Below are 7352 nucleotides of genomic sequence, written 5' to 3' on the forward strand. Positions count from 1 at the left end.
AACAGAAAACACTAAAAATCACATTTCTTAATCTCGGTTCTCATTGGGACACAAAACTAGTGAGCCAGTACAGAGAATTGGAGAAAATTATGTCATACCAACACTCTTTCTGCTATATACCGAAACCACTCATGGTAAAGTGAATAACAGTCATTATCAGTTCAGTACATATACACTTTTCAACCTCATCTTAATAACAATGTGCAATAATGTAATTTAAGTTGTATTTAATTTATTACTCTGTTATTTTTTACACGGTACTTTGTTTACACTTACTTTTACACAGTACTACTTAGACTTGAAGCATTTTTTTATTTAGAATTTCTCAGATTTAGATCAGCATATTTATCCTGTTACTGTCTGTTGTTGTTGTTAGGTACTACATCTCTATACATCAAGTCCAATTCCTTGTGCTTACTCACTTGGCAATAAAGGCTTTTCTGATTCTGATCTTATCTGTAAATGGGTAGGGTGTATCAGAGCAGCAAGTGAGCAGTCAGGCTTTGAGGCTGATGGGTTGGAAGAAGAAAAAACGGGGAATGGGAGGATCTGAGCGACTTTGACAAGAACCAGATTGTGATGGTTACACGACCAGGTCAGAGGATCTCTGAAACATGATGCAATGATTAGCACCCGGTAAAAGAAGTCCAAGGAAGGGCAATCGGTGGACTGAAGAGAGGGTGAAAGGCCACAGCTCTGTGTTGTAAGAAATGAAGGCTGGGTCATGAGATCTGATCCCAGTGAAGAGCTACTGGAGCACAAACTATGAACACACAGAGCATCAGAGCTTTCTGTTTACGAGGCCGGTTAGAGTTTCCATGCTGACTCCTGTCCGCCATGGGAAGCCCTTCATCACACCAAACCAGTCTGAAATCTATCCATAACTACTCGATAGATTGCCATGAATTTTGGCAACGACATTCACGCTCTACAGAGGATGAATCTTAACAACACTGACGCTCCCCGACTTTTCTTTTAGTGCGTCCATGAGTTTGACATTCGTGCTTTTGAGTGAAATGCGTCCAGAATTATTCAGCAGTGTGTCTTAGAAACTTAGGCTACGTTTATACGAGGACCATCTTAACAGAAAACGCAAAAGTGGCGTCTTGTCTTCACTTTTTATTTCACTTTAGACGAGCGGTTTTGAAGGAAATCTGCGTATATACGGTGACTCTATAGTGTGTGGAATTCGATTGGATATGCATGCCAGGCAGCTAGGTCGCGTTGTGATAAAACTCCGCCATGTCTACGCGCATGCAGACTATCTCCCTTTTCGGATCTCCACCGTGGTAAATGTTTGCATACCCGTCTCTGTTCATGAATGGAATCTGTACAGATTCTGTACGTTTGTTGGTACGACTCCTGTAGTGTACATAGAGCTGTCAGAGTTGTTGAAGGTACGAAGGATGGAAATAATCAGACATCTTTGTTTACTTCTTTGTACCGGCCAGCAAACCAAAGCACCGGCGCACGTATGTGACGTAATCACGTACGCGACGTGGTCAGATCTCGGCAAAGTTTTTTTTTTCCGGCAAAGTTTTGCGTTTTGCTGTTTAGACGGAAACGTAACGGCGGAGCGTTTTCAACTTTTCCACTCTGGAGGCCGGTTTCAAATTTTTGCGTTTTTAAGCCCCCAAAACGCCGTCCTCGTATAAACGGTAGGGTGTTTTGTTGAAATATTTTGACGTTTTTACCTGCAAGCGTCCTCATGTAAACAGGGCCTTAGCGTTGACTTTTGTGTCTTCTTGAGGGTGAACAGTGATAATTTCGATAAACCCTTGACCGTATGATTGACGGTCACTGATGCACATCTTCACGTTTTCTTTGACATCATGTGGACGACTAAGTGCGTGCACCATTTACCTGGGGAAGATTTGACAGCAGAATGCACGGATGGAGGTAGTGTGACGCTCTGGACAATCTTCTGTTTTGGGTCCTGCACTGATGTTTTCATCCTGTGATGGAAATAATACTTTTAGCAAGGAGTTACCATTTGATTTGGTTCTCTAATACTGAAGACAGCACGGTGAAAAGTCTTTTTCTAGTGCTGATAAATGCACTTAAGAGTAATGTAAACAAAGGATAATTGTACTCATACATTAGTTTCACTTCTGTTGGTTTGCTGTATTTGTCATGATTAAATACGTGTAAATTTTAAAATCATCTCTGGATGTGTGTTTGGTTTAAAGGCTACGATCAGCTGTGAGTCTGAACCTTCTCTAATGGAGCATCAGTAATCTGCTAAAGGACGTCCAATACCAATACACACATCCAGAGGAACATGGTATGCAATCTCAGAGCAGCATGTGCATTCACACAAAGAGCTGTAATCTAATCTAATCCGGACTCTCTCTACCGGCTGAGAGCATTCATCTAATATGTCACACCATAAATGACATCAGATTAATGGGAAACGGGTGAAAGAGTAGATACATCCTGGATTACAAACAGCCATCAAATGCCTGATATCGGGAGGTGTTTCTAGAGTTTTCTGTGTGGAGAGAGGTTTTTGCTCTGCCTCTGTACCTGTTCGGTTCTGTTTAGCAAGGGAAAAACACAACAAATGGCAGCACAGGACAGAACTAAGAGGCTACAGACATTTCAGCAGCTTAGAAGAGCTGTACTGAAGCAAAAATGTGCTCACAGCCGAATGCTAAAATCAGCATTCAATCACGTGATAAATTTTAGGCATCATGACTGCATACAACAAGAAAATACTGATCAGATTTGTACATATGTTATGTTTTTATTCTCTCTGTTGTTATGTTTTTATTCTCTCTGTTGTTGTATTATTTTATTTTGTGAAGCACTTTGTGTTGCATTTTAAATGGATGAAAAGTGCTATATAAATAAAGTTTGATTTGATTTGATATGTGAGCCTACATGTGCTGGGTTGTTTGTCTCTCTGTGTTGGTGAGTTGATGAACTGGGTGGACAGTGCCTTTAGCTCTAAATCAGCTGGGATAGGCTCCATTCCAACTTGGACGTCACCGATTGGTTTGTGGACTACCATTTTGAACCCCTGAGTTTGGAATATGGCTGTCGGTGACCTGATTTTTGACATAATATGCGAGGGGTGAACTTGTGGAAAGTGTGAGCACCTATACTGTCATTGAGAAGGTAGCCACACCCTTAAACACGCCCTGCTATGTCGTCAGTTGTACTCTAAATTGTACCATAATTCCCTAAATAAACATCATATTGTATTTAAGGAGACTTCAAACTAGCAACTGAGACCATAAACCTATTTGGAAAATGTTAACTGTGGTAACAAATCAAGTTGAAGATCAGGTCGTTATCTTGTACACTTATACAGAATTGGAGTTTTTTAAAGCCAGTGGAGTCGCCCTCTGTTGGCTGTTGGAAGGAATTCAAGTTAACACTAAAAAATGCACAATACAACATAATTTGCAAAACATCTGATCCAAGTAGACACCTGCCGTTTGCCAAAATACCACAAATAAAACCTCTGAACCCTCGAACCTGCAGCTTAACAACCGAATCTAACCCCAAACTAGCAACTGGAAAAGAACCGGCTTCTGCTTCCAAACCATAAAATTTCATCACGATAACCACCACAGCCTCCAAAATAATCGGCCTTTCCAGACCAAACCTCACAGAATTAAACAACACGATGCCATCTATTACAGCAATCCTTAACAAAAGGCAAAGTTTATCTGATCAGAGTGAAAGCTACACTTACATGTTGAACTGTGTTTTTGTAGAATGTGTTTTTGTTTTGTTTTTGTACTGTCCTGCTAATGTAAATCAAACAGAGTGGTGCTGTGGAAAATAATCTCCCCACAGGGACAATAAAGTCTAAGTCTAAAGCACTTCTGCATGGGCTTCATTTTACAGATGTGGATGCTACGTCTGTCTTTTTTAGACAGCCTCTGCCTCGATGTAAAACAAACAGATTTAAGCTTGATGTAGGTAAAGTGAGGAAAATTGATCATCTTATTACAATTCAGTGTTCTGTTGGGAAACCTTGGGTCCTGGTATTTGTGTCGATGTTACTTGGACATGTACAATTCTAAAATGTTGCAGACCTAAGACCTGATGGCAGCAGGACATCGCACCCTGCCCACTACAAAAACTGACCGAACCTCCAAACTCTCGAGGTTCCCATCCGATCGAGCATTTGTGGGACGCACAGGAATTAGCCCAATTCTGGAGACCTTCTTCTGCAAGCCACAGGGCCCAAAGGATCTTCTGCCAACCACAAGACAACCCCAGAGGTGCTATATCCATGTTCTAATGGTGTGAAGCTTTAATACTAAATTAGTTAGGTGGTTATAATGTTGAGGCTCCAAAGTAGATTAGCTGCACACAGAAAGTCACCAGTATTTTATGTCAACAAAATCAGGTAGCCCTTTAAGCTGCAGTCAATTCCAGCCATTTTCAGTACAAAAAAAATCGCTAATATTCTATTTGTAAATAAAAATATGACGAGAAATACAGGGAATATTGGACGCGCATTGCGAGGTGCATTTCCTTGAAAACGACCTATTCGTGGATTATATACAGACTTCAGGACATGTTTTGGACAAAATATTTTACTGGCTTGTGTCGTCTGGATGTCCAAGGTTGGATTATGGCCGTTTTTTGTGGAATATTTTCGTCTGTGTGTAATAATGAACCCGGAAATGTGAGTCGCGCTGTGTACGTTGAAGCCGTGTATAGAGAATGGATGGATGGATATTCGTTGTTTGTCGGACAAATGTGTTTATATTACCCGCTGTGGTAATCACATCTGAAAGTGGTTTATACCGGCGGATTCATGAGAATCTAAGCTTTCCATTGGTGTATAGTGTTTGTATAATCGCTTTTGCAGTTTCAGACATTTAGCAAATTGCTTATGCAGATCTCAAAGTGTACCGCGGGCAGGACACTGAAGCGCAACGGGTTAAGAACATTACTAGATTTGCATGAAAGTTGGCTTTGGAGAAGCTATGTTCAGCTGCTCCTCAAAACCTTTGGCCCAAGTGAAGGCACACAATCCTCTTTCCTATTTGAACTACAACAGAATAATGCATCCACAAGCACCTGATCCCAAAATATTAAAATGGATTCCTTCACAGATTATCAAAATGAAAACGTGACATTTACTCTGGGTTGAACTCTGAACAGCAAAATCTTAACACAGGAGTTTGGACTTGGCCAATAATCAACCAGCTACCGAAAAGATTTCAGTTGTTGAAAGCATGAATTTGTGAATTCAGTATTTTAATGTAACCCTCGGGGCTGTTTCCTTTCTGCTCACATGCGGTGAATGAAAGTGCACGGCCCGGAGCAGCAGCAGCGGAGCTCTTTATTTGACCTTCTGCCTTCTGCTCTGGGGAATCAATAGAGTGTCAAGAGGAAAAAAACTAGTCTTCAAGGTTTTTCTAGGATAGTGAGACAGCCAATTTCCTGGTCATTTCACACCTCCCGTGTAAGTGGCTGATCACCTCTGCTCCCAGCATGCACTTTGGCTCCGGCAGCTCAGTGGCAGCAGGTACAGGAAATCATCTTTCGTCCAGTTGAAATGGATTTTCTTCTTTCCGAGGGGACTTTAAAGAGTGGCGGACCGTGACCCTGAGAGGTGAAGGGGACTAATTCCATCTAGCTGGCATCCTGGTATCACCACTCCCCGAGACGCTCACAGCTCTTAATGGAGCCTGTAAAGTGAATCTGTTAAAGTAGGGGGAGGGCTTATTTCCCTCCTGGATTTACTCAGTGCAGCATAAATGAAGAATTACATGGAAGCTCAGTTCATGCTGGAAAAATCTCACCTTAAGCAAAGAAAACCACATCTGTTTAGTTAAAAAAAAAAAAAGACTAAATCACTATCGGACTACAGTAATGATGCAATTAGTTGAGACTAAAGTGCAGTCTGACTGCTGATTAGCTGAAAGCGCCAGACACTGTTCACTAGCTTGAAAACTGGAGGTGGAACTGCTGAATCCCTCAGTGGGAGAAGGAATTGATGGAGTGAAACCAGATCAGTGTCTTGGGACGACATCTTACATGGCTGGGTGTGAATCTGAGCATGATGGAGCAGCGGTGGCGGGGATGGGGGCTGCCACCAGGCTCCTTCCCGTCATAAAAAATACAGAAATGTGAGTAAACTAGGTCATTCGTTTTGGTTTTTTTTTTAAACACTAGTCTTAGTTTATCCAAGTGCCAGGTGGTGTGACTGTTTGTTGCGTCGGTGTACCCGCATCGAGATAAAAGTCTGAAGCTTCACACCAGAATCATAAGAGTTTTAAAACTGTTCAATCCTTCAATTTGTATCATTTTTTTGTTAATATTCAAAGAGTGAGGAGGCTTCTCTGTAGAACGTACCTGCACAGACATGATACATGTCTAAGTGAAGGACATATCAAAAGAAATTGCACAATTTGGACATTATGTTCCCACTAAATGGCCTGTTAATCTGTGTGCATCATTCCCATACATATAAGGTATAAGTGTTGGACAAAATGGAGCTTTGTAACATCTGGTAAACGTAGCAAGAGTGTGTATTTTAACCTAAACCTAAAAATAACTGTGGTGTCTTACAAAAATTAGGCTTTAGTTAAAAAAAAACAAGTTTTATTTTTTTAACTAAAGCCTCATTTTCACATATTTATGGTTCAATATGTGAAATTCTGCTGAGTTCTATCTCCTCCAGCCTCCAAAAGTGGACTTTTGTTCCTCTTTTTAAGCAATAAAATAATAAAACACAGCTCCGATGCCATTAAATTGGATGATTAGAGGCTTCGGAGCCAAAGGAAGATGGATCAAGTCTCTGCCTGTCAATATGCACAGGAATGACGTGCACTGATAATAAGTGTGATAACATCCTAATCAGATGCAAAAAGTCTGTCCATCACTGAAAGCTGCATCTCTGGCAACTTTAGTACTAATATGCGACACTGACAAGACATTCCCTAACAGGAGCCATACGTCCTCCTGGATTTAAGTGAATCCTGATTTTACCATCAGTGCTGAGTTGTCAGCTGGTGACAATGTAGAGAGAGTTAAAGGCATTATGGAGGATGTTTTTTTTTGTTGTTTAATTTGTCTGATTCACATAAAATGAATATACTGACCTTTAGTGGACTTGTATGTATGGTCTCTAAAAGAATAAAAAAATAAAATAAAAAATAACTGGGGACATGGCAGGACCTGAAAAACATCAGCCAATCAAAGCGGTCGGACCGAGGCGTTTGGTTTGCTCCCTTTCCTGTCAATCAAAAATCTTCCGGCTCAGGCCTACTTACGTACATTACGTACGCCTTGGACTTACGTGTTTTCTGTATGTGTTGCTTTGGTATAGCTTCGTAGTTAGCTGGCGACTTGTTTTGCGCATCTTTTTTTACATAATG

Source organism: Acanthochromis polyacanthus, chromosome 21 (genome assembly GCF_021347895.1).
Source record: "Acanthochromis polyacanthus isolate Apoly-LR-REF ecotype Palm Island chromosome 21, KAUST_Apoly_ChrSc, whole genome shotgun sequence".
In the NCBI taxonomy this organism is placed as follows: Eukaryota; Metazoa; Chordata; class Actinopteri; family Pomacentridae; genus Acanthochromis; species Acanthochromis polyacanthus.